The following is a 17,222-nucleotide window of genomic DNA, read 5'->3' as shown; positions in this document are numbered from 1 at the left end:
GAATTTAAAATTTTGACCTCAACTAAGGTCAACAGTTCCCAGAGGTATCTTCAGTCTCCTTGGAGGCTTCTTTCTGACTTTTGCATTTTCCTCTGGCACCTTCTCAGGCCACTTGTACCCTGCTGCTCTTTAGCAAGTTGAAGGCACAGGATTTAATTAAAAGCAAAAGCTTGACATACGTGTTTTTAATTATAATAGAGACATGTTGCCTGTTTCACAAAGGTGACAGTTTGCCAACAAAGTGTGAACATCTTCCTACTTCACTTGTTGGCGGTCCCATCACAGAGTGGCAGGGTGATGCCAGGAGATGGATCTGGTGTGAATGACTTGTTCTGGCAGTGAAGAATGAAGCTTGAGTTTCTCCTGAGGAGTGCCAGCTGACACCTGTCATCAGGTACACGGAGCTAATGAGATCTGGGGGGCAGCCTCCAGCCCCACCCTTCCACCCAGGCTTCGGGCTTGCCTGTTAGAGAAATGTAGTTCTCTGCTCATCCTGGAGAACTGGGGCATCCATAACTCACTGCAGATTATCCTTCCTCCAGGCTGGAGTCTAGCTATGAGGCAAACTGTTGATTCAGTCACTAGGATGTTTTTACAACATCAGTGTATCTAAATTTAGGTCAATCAGCTGGCTGGGAGTTATGCTTGCATTTTTCTCCTGGGCTTCTCAGGTGGCTCAGATGGTAAAGAAATCAGACTGCAACACACGATACCCAGGTTGGATCCCTGAGTTGGGAAGATCCCCTGGAAAAGGGAATGGCTACCCACTCTAGTACTCTCGCTTGGGAAATCCCATGGACCCACCCAGAGGAGCCTGGTGGGCTACAGTCCATGGGGTCACAAAGAGTTGGATACAACTGAGCGACAAACACTCTTTTCATTTTCACCTGAATGTTGGGCCAGAGTAGATTCAGCCTTGGTGTACTCATGGGAGGCCATTGGATCTTCTAGAGGGGAGGTATTTCTTATAACCTAAGAAATACCCAGATACAGGGAACAGGAGCTGATTCAAAGTAGCTCAGACAGAGAACTTCCTGGAGCTATCCAGGGACTCTGGCATAACTCATCAGCAGGAACAATAGATGAGCTTCTTGTCCATCGGTGCCATTCCTCTCTGGAGACCTGTTTCCTCTGTGAGTCTCTCAATTTCTGCTGCCCTATTGATCTCTTTCCCAGTTCTCAGTGCTGATCCATGCTCAGCTCTACCTGAACTTGCACTTCACTGCTCATTCATTTATTAATTCATTGGCTCATTGTGCTTAGTTGCTCAGTCGTGTCCTACTCTTTGTGACTCCAAGGACAGTAGCCCTCCAGGCTCCTCTGTCCATGGGGATTCTCCAGGCAAGAATACTGGAGTGGGTTGCCATGCCCTCCTCCAGGGGATCTTCCCAACCTAGGGATCAAACCCAGGTCTCCCACACTGCAGGCGGATTCTTTACCATTTGAGCCACCAGGCAAGCTTCATTTATGAAACAATCACACATCAATATGTATATAATTACAAACGGAGATAGCTCCTCTGAAGGAAAGAATTATGTATGGTGTTCTACAGGCAACTGCATCATTCTCTGGGACACGGTTTTCAGAATCCCAGTTGGAGCTCGTGATTGGTCCAGCCTGGAACACATGGTCCAATCAGTGATAGCCAAGAGGGAAAGGCATCTGTGCATAATCAGGGCTATGGATGGAGTATGCTTGTCAAGCATGGGGAGTGAACTGTGAGGAAATACCTGATCCCTTTACTATAGAGAGACTTTTATTTCGTTTTTAAAAACTTTTTATTTTGTGTTGAGTATAGCTGATTAACAAATACTGCTTTGATAGTTCCAGGTGAACAGGGACGGGACTCAGCCATACATATACATGTATCCATTTTCCCCCAAACGCTGCTCCCATCCAGGCTGCCACATAACACTTACCAGCATGATAAGACCAGGTTGTAGAATCTTTTGTCTGCTGACTTAGCATCATTAATGGAGGAGGGGCTAGTTCTGACCCAGGGGCAGGCATAGAGAGGGTTAGGGGGTCCATGATGACAGCCTTGTGAGAGCCCACAGAGCACCCCTCCTTGAAAAAGTTCATTAGGAGTGCCAGACAGTCCCCATGTTTAGGTCCACAGAGGGGCAGGCGAGCTGTCCAGGTGTTCCAGGGCTGGCTGGCTCAAACCAGGACTTTCAGGAAGGCTGTTCAGAGAGAGCGCAGAGCCAGTGTCCAGGGTTCCGAGGGCTGTGTGACCAGGAGTGTCCATCTCCGGCAGCTTGAGCCTGACTCCCCGCTTTACTCCGCCCACTTGTAAGTTCTCCGTAGCTGGCAAAACGAGGGCTTCCTTGGCCCACGTAGCTCTCCTGATGTGCTACCAGCTAATAGGCTGGGCCGTATTTCAGAAGAGTTGCTACAAGGGAAACTCAGCCTGTAAGTCAGGCACTTTAGTTCTCCAGGCGTGAAAAACAACACTCTTTATCTCTGGCCGTGCCTGGCTTTGTGAGCTGTGTCTAACGGCTGCAGGAGGAAATATACCACAGCACTGTCAGAGTGGTCCCCAGACTCTGGTAAGTGGGAGGCCCCCCTGCCCGGAAGTGCAGAAAAGTCAGTCTTGACCTGTGATTTGTTTGCTTTGGTACGGGGAGGGAGGAGGGAGGAGGTTTCAGGATGGGGAACACGTGTATACCTGTGGGGGATTCATGTTGATATATGGCAAAACCAATACAATATTGTAAAGTTAAAAAAAAATAAAATAAAATCATTCAATATTAACCAAACTAAAGCCAGAAAGAAAAAGAAAAACAAACAAACAAACAAAAACAAAAATAAGAATCCTTATCAGATTTTCAGAGTGTTAAGTCAAACACCGCGTGAACAGAACTTACTTAGCATTGAGCTCATTCCGCAGTAAGGGTGTAAGTGTGCCCAGCAAACTTAGATGTCATTCATACTAAGTAGTTTTGCCACATATGTTTCAGGTGCAGTTCATTCTTCCCATCCCATGTCAGTCTAAATCCATATTGCTGGGATCTGGCCTATTCCAGTTTTCTTTGCAGTCTTGTGTAGCAGCCCAAGAGGCATCCAGTCACACATGCCTCTCCCTTGTCTATATTTAGGGCAGGTATCCCACTTGTGCCCCTATGAGAAGGTTTGACTATCACCAAAGGATGCCTTTGCCTGGCTGATTCTCATTTATTATTTTAGCCTCAGTTTAGCATCACCTCTTCCAGGAAGCTTTCCTGAGAAGCATCCTCCTTTGTACTTTAACCATTTTTAAAAAACCTTGGTACATGAAATATTGTGGGCTTCCCTGGTAGCTTAGTGGTAAAGAATCTGCCTGCCAATGAAGGAGATTTGAGTTCGATCCCTGGGTTGGGAAGATATCCTAAAGAAGGAAATGGCAAGCCACTTTAGTATTCTAGTCTGGGAAATCCCATGGACATAAGAGCCTGGCAGGCTACAGTCCATGGGATTGCAAGAGTCAGACCTGACTTAGCAACTAAGCAACATATGAAAATATTGTATTTGCCCAAGAGGACAGCAACAGTATTTCCCTTCCCTGGGCTTCCCAGGTGGCCCTAGTGCTAAAGAATCCACCTGCCAGTGCAGGAGATGCAGGTTTGATCTCTTGGTCGGGAAGATCCCCTGGAGTAGGAAATGGCAACCCACTCCAGTATTCTCACCTGGAAAATTCTGTGGGCAGAAGAGCCTGGTGGGCTACAGTCTATGGGATCGCAAAGGGTCAGATACAACTGAGGACTGAATGCACACACACACACATGCACACACACACGCGCGCACACACACATGTTGCTTTACAATATGATTTTGTTACTCTTCCTAGTGGTAGGGTCTATGTCCTCTCTTCTTGAACCTGGGTGTACCTTAGTGATGATCTTGGCCAACAGAACAGGGTGCAAGTGGTGCTGTGTGGCTTCCAAGACTGGATTATAACGATGTTGTACAACTTCTGCCTTACTCTATTGGGACGCTCACTCTCAGCTCACAACCCAGCTGCCATCATGAGAGGAAGCCCAAAGGAGTGCCATGGTGGGAAGCCACATGGAGAGGTGCCAGCTGACAGCCCACTGGGGTCCAAAAGTGTAGTGAGCGCCAACTGCCAGTCATGTGAGGGAAATGCCTCCAAATGAGAGGTTAGCAAAGATTTTCTCTAAAAGGATGGATAGTAAATATTTTTGGCTTTGCAGGTCATACAGTTTCTGTTGCCACTACTTGATCTCGCTGTTGCTGTTCAAAAACAGCTATAGTGGAATTTCCCTGGTGGTCTGGTGGTTAAGAATCTGCCTTGCAATGCAGGGGATGGGGGTTCAATCCCTGGTTGGGGATCTAAGATCCCACATGCTGTGGAGATGCTGCAACTAAGACCTGATGCAGTCGAATACATAAATAAATATTAAAAAAAACCAGCTATAGACAATACATAAGTAGATGGACGTGGCCAAATCTGGCTTGTGGACTATAATTTGCTCTAGATGAGTTTTACCCTTTTCACTGAATCACTCTCATGCTTCTAATCATCCCAGTTGAGCTCCTGCTAGAATTTCTGACCCACAGGATCCACAAGTACTAATATTGTTGCTTTCTACTGTGACGATTGGTCTGCTTTATTAGCAGCAATAGTACCTGGATCAGTGCATGTCTATGTTATTTTATGATTATCTGTTATTGTGTCAGCATCTCTTTCTAGCTTCTGAGCCCATCAAAGGTAGATACCCAGTATTCTTTCTCTTCTTCCTTCTCCTTTTTTCAGCAGATCTGGTACAAGTGCCAGGCATTGTGTTACCTTTACTTGAATTGTTGCCTTTGGTTTTCCCAATAGTTAGTGCACCTTTGTTTTACAAAGGTAAACAAAATGAGTCTCCATGGGGTCAGTAAATTGTCCAAGGTCATTTGGAACCATGGTCTCCTTGATACCAGGGTCCAGGATCTTAAGCGTGATGTCATTCAGCCTTAATCTTTGCTGTATGAAATAGAGGTAAAAAAGTTTGAGAAGCACCCACTAGATAGTAAGACACTTGATCCAAGGTCATGCTTGTCTTTCCTTACTCCACTCCCAGTGCCTTGCAGAGTTCCTAGGGCACAGTGGTTGGACAGCCATTTTTGGTTGGGTGAATGAATGAGTGAGTTACTGGCACACATTGGCTTCTCTTTTGGCTGATGTCAGACACCATTGGGCTAAGAGTCAAGGATGTCTCCTGGGAGACCATTTACTCCAGTGAATGACTATTGTATAGAGATGGTTGGTGTTCTCTTTCTGTCCCCTTGGTCTATTTCAGCTTCCTGTTTCTCTCTGTCTGAAATAGTGACTTGGCCTGAAATCAGGTGGTCAGAAGTGCAGGGGAGTCAATGTCCCAGGAATAACCCTCAACCAGTGAGGGATGGGAGTTGGTGGATAAATACCCCAGCTTTTTACCCAGGTAAGCGACACTGACAAGTACACAGCTGTCTTTCCTAGGACCCCCAGTGGGATGAGCCCCGTTTGTACTGTTCATCAGCATATCCTTTGTTGTCTTCCCTCCTTTTTTGTCTCATTTTCCCAACTCTTACAGTATTTTTTGAAATTACTTCCCAAATAGATAACTTGCACCCAAGTTCTAGTCTTAAGATTTGCTTAAAAGCAAATCTAAGGCATTTTCATTGGAGAAGGTAATGGCACCTACTCCAGTACTCATGCCTGGAAAATCCCATGGACGGAGGAGCCTGGAAGGCTGCAGTCCATGGGGTCCTGAAGAGTCGGACTGGACTGAGTGACTTCACTTTCACTTTTCACTTTCCTGTATTGGAGAAGGAAATGGCAACCCACTCCAGTGTTCTTCCCTGGAGAATCCCAGGGATGGGGGAGCCTGGTGGGCTGCCGTCTATGGGGTCGCACAGAGTCGGACATGACTGAAGTGACTTAGCAGCAGCAGCAGCAGCAGCAGGGCATTTTCATAGAGGGAAACTGAAACTAGGACAAGTGTGTATTGTGAACAAGTGTGTATGTAACAAGTGGTGCATATTCTAGGACACGTGCATAGGACAGATTTGCATCAAAAAGTCTGACTTAGTTCAGAAACATAATTATTGATGATATTTTCATAGATATGGTTTTCTTACCTGTAGGTATATATAGTAACTGGAATTAGGCTAACCAAGATGTGCTTATTATTTTAATCAATAAATAAGAACAATTTGTAATCAGCATATCGATTGCATTTAAGTAATTGGTACTTCTGAAATACTTTAGAGAGATTTGGAATGGTGCTATCTTGGGTGGTTTTAATCATCTGCCCCCAATCTTGCTGCCACTATAACTTCCTATCAAACTTCTTCATGGATCAAACTAAGGTGCACTAAAGTCTAGCCCCAGCTGGGTTCTATTGACCCCACAGAGAAAGGATGGACACATTGACATCTTGGGGGTTAGTTGGAGTTTCTAACCTAGCATATGAGGGGTTCAAGTGTTGTCCTAGGGATTCTGTTGGAATTTATTTATTTATGGCTGTGCTGAGCCTTTGTTGCTGCTTATGGACTTTCTATAGTTGCGGCCAGCAGGGGCTACAGCTGTGTGGGCTCATTAGCTGTGGTGTATGGGCTTAGTTGCCCCGAGGTATACGGGATCTTCCTGGACCAGGGATTGAACCCATGTCCCCTGCATTGCCAGGTGGATTCTGAACCGCTGGACCACCAGAGAAGTCCAAAAATTATTTTTGGAGAATATTTGTGACCTAGAATATAAGTGCAGCCCTCTAGAGAATATTTGTATGACTCTGCATGTCCCTGGAGGCACTACCAATTTGGGTTCCCTAGGCACTAAATTTATGGCTTCTAGCTTTTTTTTTTTTTTGACTCCTGGGAGATTGACTTTGAGTTGCAGATTCACTGGTAGGGGGCTGTGGTGGCTCGTGGTACCATTTTTCTAGGACTTGTGAACCATTCCTGCTCTGCTCAGTGCTGATCGACTTTTTATTCAGGTCTTCATGGAGTGCTTCCCTGATGGCTCCCTGATGGGCTTCCCTGGTGGTTCAGCTGATAAAGAATCCACCTGCAATGTGGGAGACCTGGGTTTGATCCCTGGGTTGGGAAGATCCCCTGGAGAAGGGAAAGGCGGGAAAGGAAAAGGGAATACTACCCACTCTAATATTCTGGCCTGAAGAATTCCATGGACTGTATAGTCCAAGGGGTCGCAACAGTCAGACACAACTGAGGGACTTTCACAAGGGGTGCTGGAGGACTGGCAGGGGAGAGTGTACTTTCGCTTCAGCCTTTCGTGGACAATGTAGACCTCTGTGGTCTCAAGTGATGGAGGAGGGTCTCCTAACAGACTCTCGATGCTCAGTGAACTTCGGGCTTTGTATTCTGTCCCTCACATTCTCTGAGGCTGTGAAAATGGAAGCTCAAATAATCTGTTTGACACATACCTTCAGGGCAAAAGCCTCCTACACATTCCACGCTTGTGTGGGGTCCAGTCTTTCCTTCGATTTTGGCCTGATAATTCCTTTCATGATTTTAGGATGATTTATAAAATGTATTATATGCCAGGTTAAATATATTGAGTTTATTAGTAGTGAGGCCAATTCCAATACTCAGCCATATTATAAGAAATTGATTTTTGCCTCAGGGATTTTCCATGGAGACTCTGTCAGCTGAGCTTTGGGTAGGAACCCTTACTGGGAGAAGATTCTCAGGTTTAAAGGTTATGGGGTCTCTAAACCTACCTCATCCATCACAGCTTTGGACATTAGTCTACTGGTGATTCCATTCACATTAAACCAGGGAAAGATCAGCCCGCCAGGGGATCATATATACTTGTCCTGTGGATTGACAGGGATTGGAACAACTGCTATCTCTCTCAGAAAAGAGGGCTGAAGTCCTGACTTAGTGAAAATATTCTGCTATGGCTCCCTAAACATCACCACTGATTAGCTCCACCTTCCTTACTCTGGGAACAAAGGAGTTTCCAATACTTTCTTTAATGTCAGGTAGGGTTGGCATGGAAAGTTCTACCCTATTTTCCAGGGTTTGACTGAGACTTTTTTGTGTTCTAACAATATTTGTATAAGAGGATTCCCATGGACAATCCAGCCACACCCAATTAATTAATTAATTAATTCATCTATCCATCCTCCCATCCATCCTTCCATACATCCACCCATCTATCCAGCTAACAAATTGGGCCACAGTAAAAGCCCATTCTGAGACAAACTCAGAAAGGAAACTCAGACATATAAATAAGTCTCCCCTGAAGGATTCAAGGTATCAGTATGTCCCTTCACAGACTTCTCCCTGGGCCAGGTGTTGAATAAAACATTCTGTCATTATCACAAGCAAATTACTGATAAAATATATTTTATATAAAATGAGAATGAAAGACAAGATTGTGTGAGAAAAATAGATGTTAATAGATTCTTAAAAAAGACAATTTGGCCACTGCTAATTTTATAGGATTTCAACGGGGAAAGACAATTTTCTCCCCTTCCGTGTTCCCCTGCCTCTTCTACTGGAGGAAGGGGGGTTTTAGAATAGGTCCTTTTGTGAGTGAAGCTCTGCATGAGAGGAGACTGGGCTGTGCTGCTGTGACAAGTAAAACCCCGGATCTCCATATAATGTTATAAAGATTTATTTCTTATTTATGAAAAATTCATTGACGGGGTTCCTGGTTTGTGTCTTTCCTATGCAGTTTTCTTTGAAGTATGGCTCAGGATCCTGCTATTTTGAGATGTGACCATTCTTAACACTATCAACCAATTTGAACTAATTGATGTTTATTTATAGAACACTCTATCCAACAATAGCAGAAACCACATTCTTTTCAAGAACATGTTGGATATTTACAGAAATAGACTATATTCTGGGCCATCAAACTAATCTAAAGTCTTGATACATTTAAAATAATTCAAGTCATAAATAATATTATCTCTGACCACAATGGAATTAATTAGAAATCCATGGTATAAAGATCTTTGCAAATTCCCCGGATATTTAGAAAGTAAGTACTGCACTTCTTAAACCATGGATCAAAGAATGAACTAAGAAAATATTTTTAGCAAAATGAAAATTAAAACACCACACATAGAAATTTGAGCAGAGAGCTTAAAGCAGTATTTAGGGAGGCATTTACAGTACCGCTGCTGCTGCTGCTAAGTCGATTCAGTCGTGTCCGACTCTGTGCGACCCCACAGACGGCAGCCCACCAGGCTCCGCCATCCCTGGGATTCTCCAGGCAAGAACACAGGAGTGGGTTGCCATTTCCTTCTCCAATGCATGAAAGTGAAAAGTGAAAGTGAAGTCGCTCAGTCGTGTCCGACTCTTAGCGACCCCGTGGACTGCAGCCTACCAGGCTCCTCCATCCATGGGATTTTCCAGGCAAGAGTACTGGAGTATGTTTCCCCCAAGATATCTGTTCTCATCACTTCTGCTCAACATTGTACTAAGGGTTTTGGCCAGTGCAGTTAGGCAAGAAGGAAGATAAAGAACCTGAATTGGAAAGGAAGGAATAAAATGGTCTTTATTCACAGATGACGTGTTGTTTATATAGAAAATATCATGGAATCTACAAAAAAGCTATTAGAACTAATATATGAGTTTAGTAAGTTTTCAGGTTACAAGATCAATATCTAAAAATCAATTGTATTTGTATATATTAGCAATGAATAATTGTCAATTGAAATTAAAAAGCAGTATCATCTACAATAGGATAAAAATAGGAAATACTTATGGATAAACCTGACAAAATGTGTGGAAGATCTATACATTAAACTACAAAATAATGCTGAGAGAAATAAAATAAAATCTAAATAAATGGAGTGATATGCCTTGTTCATGGGTCAGAAGGCTCAATATTATTAAGTCAATTTTCCCCAGAATAATCTATAGACTTAACACAATTTTGATCAAAATGGGCATATTGACTCTAAAAATTTATATGGAAACATTAAACATCTAGTAGGGCCAAAATTGGAGAAGGAAATGGCAACCCACTCCAGTGTTCTTGCCTGGAGAATCCCAGGGACAGCAGAGCCTGGTGGGCTGCCGTCTATGGGATCGCACAGAGTCAGACACGACTGAAGCGACTTAGCAGCAGAGCCAAAATAACTTTGAAAAAGAAGAACAAAATTTGAGGGCTTTACAACTACCTAAGTGCAAGATTTATTTCAGTGCTACAATAAGTCTTGACATTAAGATAGGTAAATATATAAAGTCAACAGAATGAAAGAATCCAGAAATACACACACACGTATATATATGGTGCAGATGGTAAAGAATCTGCCTGCAATGTGAGAAACCTGGGTTCATTCCCTGGGCTGGGAAGACCCCCTTGGAGTAGGGCATAGCAACCCACTCCAGGATTCTTGCCTGAAGAATCTGATGGACAGAGGACCCTGGTGGGCTACAGTCCATGGGGTTGCAAAGAGTTGGATACAACTGAGTGACTAAGCACATAGCACATGAGAACAACTGATTTTTGACAAAAGTGTAGATAATTCCAAGGGAAAAGGGTAATCTTTTATTTTTTTTTTAATTTTATTTTATTTTTAAACTTTACAATATTGTATTAGTTTTGCCAAATATCGAAATGAATCCGCCACAGGTATACATGTGTTCCCCATCCTGAACCCTCCTCCCTCCTCCCTCCCCATACCATCCCTCTGGGTCGTCCCAGTGCACCAGCCCCAAGCATCCAGTACCGTGCATTGAACCTGGACTGGCAACTCGTTTCATACATGATATTATACATGTTTCAATGCCATTCTCCCAAATCTTCCCACCCTCTCCCTCTCCCACAGAGTCCATAAGACTGTTCTATACATCAGTGTCTCTTTTGCTGTCTCGTACACAAGGTTATTGTTACCATCTTTCTAAATTCCATATATATGCGTTAGTATACTGTATTGGTGTTTTTCTTTCTGGCTTACTTCGCTCTGTATAATAGGCTCCAGTTTCATCCACCTCATTAGAACTGATTCAAATGTATTCTTTTCAATGGCTGAGTAATACTCCATTGTGTATATGTACCAAAGCTTTCTTATCCATTCATCTGCTGATGGACATCTAGGTTGCTTCCATGTCCTGGCTATTATAAACAGTGCTGCGATGAACATTGGGGTACACGTGTCTCTTTCCCTTCTGGTTTCCTCAGTGTGTATGCCCAGCAGTGGGATTGCTGGATCATAAGGCAGTTCTATTTCCAGTTTTTTAAGGAATCTCCACACTGTTCTCCATAGTGGCTGTACTAGTTTGCATTCCCACCAACAGTGTAAGAGGGTTCCCTTTTCTCCACACCCTCTCCAGCATTTATTGCTTGTAGACTTTTGGATCGCAGCCATTCTGACTGGCGTGAAATGGTACCTCATAGTGGTTTTGATTTGCATTTCTCTGATAATGAGTGATGTTGAGCATCTTTTCATGTGTTTGTTAGCCATCTGTAAGTCTTCTTTGGAGAAATGTCTATTTAGTTCTTTGGCCCATTTTTTGATTGGGTCATTTATTTTTCTAGAGTTGAGCTGTAGGAGTTGCTTGTATATTTTTGAGATTAGTTGTTTGTCAGTTGCTTCATTTGCTATTATTTTCTCCCATTCTGAAGGCTGCCTTTTCACCTTGCTAATAGTTTCCTTTGTTGTGCAGAAGCTTTTAAGTTTAATTAGGTCCCATTTGTTTATTTTTGCTTTTATTTCCAATATTCTGGGAGGTGGGTCATAGAGAATCCTGCTGTGATGTATGTCGGAGAGTGTTTTGCCTATGTTCTCCTCTAGGAGTTTTATAGTTTCTGGTCTTACATTGAGATCTTTAATCCATTTTGAGTTTATTTTTGTGTATGGTGTTAGAAAGTGCTCTAGTTTCATTCTTTTACAAGTGGTTGACCAGTTCCCCAGCACCACTTGTTAAAGAGATTGTCTTTAATCCATTGTATATTCTTGCCCCCTAAGGGTAATCTTTTAAACCTGTATACATATCCTATCACATAAAAATTTTATCAAAATGGATTTTGGATCTAAATGTAAAACATTAGGGATTTCCCTAGTGGTCCAGTGGTTAGGATCTATTTTGATTAATAAAGATGTGTTTAAGCCTAATTATTAATATAAAGATTTAAAATTCATAAAAAATAAAATTCATGATCCAAAAACTGCAGTTGCTTTTGCACCACCCTAATAACAACAACCACGATGGTGTGATCACTCACCTAGAGCCAGACATCCTGGAATGCGAAGTCAAGTGGGCCTTAGGAAGCATCACTATGAACAAAGCTAGTGGAGGTGATGAAATCCCAGTTGAGCTATTTCAAATCCTAAAAGATGATGCTGTGAAAGTGCTGCACTCAATATGCCAGCAAATTTGGAAAACTCAGCAGTGGCCACAGGACTGGAAAAGGTCAGTTTTCATTCCAATTCCCAAAAAAAGTAATGCCAAAGAATGTTCAAACTACTGCACAATTGCACTCATATCACATGTTAGCAAAATAATGCTCAAAATTCTCCAAGCCAGGCTTCAATAGTGTGTGAATTGTGAACTTCCAGATGTTCAACTGGATTTAGAAAAAGCAGAGGAACCAGAGATCAAATTGCCAGCATCCACCATATCATCACAAAAGCAAGAGAGTTCCAGAAAAGCATCTACTTCTGCTTTATTGACTATACCAAAGCCTTTGGCCGTGTGGATCACAACAAACTGTGGAAAATTCTTCAGGAGATGGGATATCAGCTCACTTACCTGCCTCCTGAGAAACCTGCATGCAGGTCAAGAAGCAACAGTTAGGACTGGACATGGAACAACAGACTGGTTCCAGATTGGGAAAGGAGTATGTCAAGGCTGTATATTGTCACCCTGTTTATTTAAATTATATGCAGAGTATATCATGCGAAATGCTGGGCTGGATGAAACACAATTTGGAATCAAGATTCCCCGGAGAAATATCAGTAACATCAGATATGCAGATGACGCCACCCTTATCACAGAAAATGAAGAACTGAAGATCCTCTTGATGAAAGTGAAATAGGAGAGTGAAAAAGTTGGCTTAAAACTCAACATGCAGAAAACTAAGATCATGACATCTTGTCCCATCACTTCATGGCAAGTAAATGGGGAAACAATGGAAACAGTGAGAGGCTTTATTTTTTGGGCTCCAAAATCACTGCAGATGGTGACTGCAGCCATGAAATTAAAAGACACTTGCTCCTTGCAAGAAAAGCTATGAACAACCTAGACAGCATATTAAAAAGCAGAGACTTTACTTTGTTGACAAAGGTCCATCTAGTCAAATCTATGGTTTTTCTAGTAGTCATGTATGGATGTGAGAGTTGGACTATAAAGAAAACTGAGCACCAAAGAATTGATGCTTTTGAACTGTGGGTGTTGGAGAAGACTCTTGAGAGTCCCTTGGATTACAAGGAGATCCAACCAGTCAATCCTAAAGGAAATCAGTCCTGAATATTCAGTGGAAGGACTGGTGCTGAGACTGAAGCTCCAATACTTTGGCCACCTGATGTGAAGAACTGACTCATTGTAAAAGACCCTGATGCTGGGAAAGACTGAAGGCAGGAGGAGAAGGGGACAACAGAGGATGAGACGGTTGGATGGCATCACTGGCTCGAAGGACATGAGTTTGAGCAAGCTCTGGGAGTTGGTGATGGACAGGGAAGCCTGGTGTGCTACAGTCCCCGGGGTTGCAAAGAGTCAGACATGACTGAGCAACTGAACTGAACTGAATGACAACAACAATAATCTTCGGAAGATACTGTCAAGGAAATGAAGACAAGCCACAAATAAAGGTGAAAGCTTTGCAAAGAAACATATATATGCTCATGGACTTGCCTGAGAATATACAAAGAGCTCTTAAACCTCTACATTAAAACACAAACACCCATTGAAAAATCAGCAAAAGACTTGAACAGAAATTTCATCAAGGAAGATACATGGGTGGCATATAAGCTCATGTAAAGATGCTCAACATCAGCAGTTATTAGAAAAATGCAAGTTAAAACTATATGAGGAAAAAAAGCCCATAAGAGGATTTATCTACATAGCAATGAGGGTGTTTAAAGGTGAAAAGACTGATCACATAAGTGTCAGCAAGGTTGTGGAGCAACTAGAACTCTCATACATTGTTTGTGTTCATGAAAATGGTACAACCACTTCAAATCACTATTTGGCACTTTCTTAAAAAATTAAACAAATGTGTACTGAATGATATAGATATTCTATTCCTAGATATTTAACCAAAACTTGTACAGAAATGTTCATAGCAGCTTTATTCATAGGAGTCTCAAATTGGAAGAAATTCAAATGTTTATCAACAGGTGAATGAATAAACAAACCACGATACAACCATGTGATGAAATACTGCTTAGCAATAAGAAGGAGTGGATTACTGTTATGTATAACAACATGGATGAATCTTAAAATATTTATGATTTAGGACTCCCCTGGTGGTCCAGTGATTAAGAATCTGCCTGGCAGTACAGTGAGGTGGGGGTTCAGTACCTGGTGTGGGAAGATTCCACATGCCGCGTGCACACGCCAGGGCCTGCGTGCTGCAACTATGGAAGCCTCTGTGTCAAGAGCCTGTGCTCCTCTAGAAGAGAAGCCAACTCAGTGAGAGGCCTGTGTTGAGTTCTTCTGTCTCTGCCCATGGGCTGAGCTACCTGAAGTAGGATCTTCAGGTGTGTGCATCCACAGGTCAGGGTGTCTTTGGGATATGTAAATGTGGATTGACTTATCCCTACCCCATCCCCTTCTGCGCTTCCAGAAAGGAGACGAGGAGGCTCTGTGTGATTGTTTCTCTCTTAGAAGGCAGTGCTTTCAGTGGCTGAGAGTCTGGACTTGGATGAATCTAGGTTCAAATGCTGCTTCAGCTACGATGGGGCATGTGACTTCATACAAGCAGCTTTGCCAAGGTTTTTTTGGATTGTATTCCTTAATGTGAAATGGCTAAGAGGTCCCTTTATCAGGAGCATAATTGAGACATCTAGGGTGACTGCCATATGGCAAGCTCTCTGTCAATGGTCTCATTTCTATCATTGTTCTTGTGGGTCTGGTATGTGGGGCTGAGTGGTCCTTATGGAATGTGTGTACAAGTGCATAAATGTGAGTGTGTGCATGCATGTGGTTGAGCACGTGTGTTATTGTATGTATGTGTGTGTATAAATGTGCATGTATGTAACTGTGTGCGTATCAGTGCAAATGAGTGTGCATGCCTGTAAGTGTGTGTAATTCTGGGCATGTGAGTCAGTGTGCATGCATGTGTGTGTAAGAGGGCAGGTGTATGAGTGTGTATGTGCTTGTGCACGGCATGAGGGACTCTTCAGGGTGGTCCCTCGGTTGGGAGGGTGAGCTGGGGAGAGGAGGCTCCTGATACCACCACATCCCTTAGCACCCACTGTGATGCCCACAGCAGTATGAGGCCCTTTGGCCCCAGTTCTCAGCCATGTGCTTTGCGTTGAGCTGGATTCTGTATTGTACAACCTGCCTTATTAAACTAGATATTGTGCCTTTATGAATCTTTAATGTGAAGCACTTTGTGAGGAGTCCATATTCCCCTCAATTGAGCTGTATTAAGGAGGTTGCTGGGGAGAGGAACACTTTCCTTAGAGGCTGCTGGGGGGGTGGGTGGAGTGAAAGATTCTCACGGACAGAGGGCCAGAGGTTCCCACAGACAAGAGGGGGAGGTTCCCGCAGAACCCTGGGGAGTGGCTGGTTGAAATCTATCAAGGCTGCAGCATCTGGTTTAGGTGTTGCTCTTGTGAAGATGTTGACTCTGGAAAGAGAGAGGATCTTTGTACTTTACCAGCACCTGGTCAGGTTGGTAGGACAGGGTGGGAGATATGACACATAGTTGGATTAGAATGGCTTTTTCTTGGAGCCAAAGCCCTGTGGTTCCTTGGGCTCAAGTTATAGACTGGCTGCACTTTCTGACCTGCCTGCAAGCCATGCCTAGAGAATCTCCCCCAACTGGCTGCCTGTGGTCCCCATGTCAGACCTTCCTGCTGCCATATTGATTGGATAAGGCTTGCTCCTCGGTTGCAGATTAAATGACCAGTTGCATCCTCTCTTATAAACTTAACTTGGAGATGTAGAGGCAGGCGTTGGTGGTGCCAGGCATTTGAGTTGAAAGTTCACATCCAGTTGGGGCAAGAGTCGGTGTCCTGAAACCCTAACTTAATTGATTTATTAGGTGGTCAGTGGGGGTCGGTGGCAGAAGACACACAGGGGAGGAAGCCAGTCTGAAATAGGAAGATAAAGGAGGCTGCAGACAAAAGTGGAACTTGGGGTCAGAAACAGAGAAAAAGAGAAAAGGGACAAAAGATTTCCTTCCTCCATGACCTGGAGTTGGTTTGATGTTAAAGGTCTTTCCAGTGCTGAGCTTTTGGGTTTGGGCACCCAAGTTTTACTGAGGCAGTCATAGGGCAAACCTTTTGTCTTTGGATCACCCCCATAGACCTTTGCTATGTTTTCTGTTTTATAGGTGAGGAAACCGAGGCTCTCGTGAATGACGAGTGCCTGGGGCACACACTGGGAGGACACGGAGGCAAGGCTGAACTCCACTTTCCCAGCTCCCCACTCTGGAGCCACACCGGCCTGCAACAGCCCAGTCCTGCCTTGCAATCACTGGACTTGCCCCTTTGTCAGGACCCTTTTTCCTAACATCCACATGGCCTTCTGCTCCTAATCCTTCAGCTCTCAACTTAGTGACACTTCCTTGAGAAAACTCTCCCAGCCACTCAGTCTAAAGTAACCACTCCATTCCATTATCTTGTAGCTGAGCCCCTTGGGGTTGCCATGGTTGGTATCTATATGTTAGTTAATTTTGTCCACATTGCATTTGTCACAATTTGTAATTCTCAAATTTGCACAATGATTTTATCATTCACATTTTCCTTCTCTTCTCAGCTATAAGCTCCATGAAGACAGAAATGACCTGCATTTTTACTGTGAAAAGCCCATGCAGGACCCAGAACTTGGCATAGAGATGGTATTTAATAAATACTTATAGAATGTCTGCTGGAGTCTTCATTTTTCCTATGAGAAAGTGGAAATATGAAAAGATTAAGAAATCTGCCAGGGTTTCTGAGAAGATAAATAGCTGGAACAGGGCTCTAGGGTCTGATCCAACTTGAGTCCACACTCTTCCTTAAATATCATGCTACAAAATTCCCTGTGATTGATTAATCCTCTGTGAAACATGTCTCTTCTCTGGGCTGGAAGCTGTGGCAGAAAAGGTTTTTGCTCTTATCAGTCGGAGT

The 17,222-nt window shown here is 43.4% G+C and overlaps 1 long non-coding RNA gene across 2 annotated transcripts in view; it reads left to right on the top strand.

Moving 5' to 3' along the window:
• LOC147360242 (uncharacterized) overlaps positions 1–16,978 on the top strand; it is a 63,076-nt gene extending 46,098 nt beyond the window's left edge. For both annotated transcript variants that reach the window (XR_015139042.1, XR_015139043.1), the window contains 2 exons: positions 16,445–16,761; positions 16,870–16,978. This is a non-coding gene — a long non-coding RNA (uncharacterized LOC147360242). The remainder of the gene's footprint in view (positions 1–16,444; positions 16,762–16,869) is intronic.
• The last annotated feature ends 244 nt before the right edge of the window (positions 16,979–17,222 follow it).

The sequence above is a fragment of the Bos grunniens genome, chromosome 13 (assembly GCF_055505025.1).
Source record: "Bos grunniens cultivar Pamir isolate PY7600 chromosome 13, Bosgru_T2T1.0, whole genome shotgun sequence".
Lineage (NCBI taxonomy): Eukaryota > Metazoa > Chordata > Mammalia > Artiodactyla > Bovidae > Bos > Bos grunniens.
Note: the sequence above shows the minus strand (reverse complement) of the source record. Positions and strands in the feature narration are given on the sequence as shown.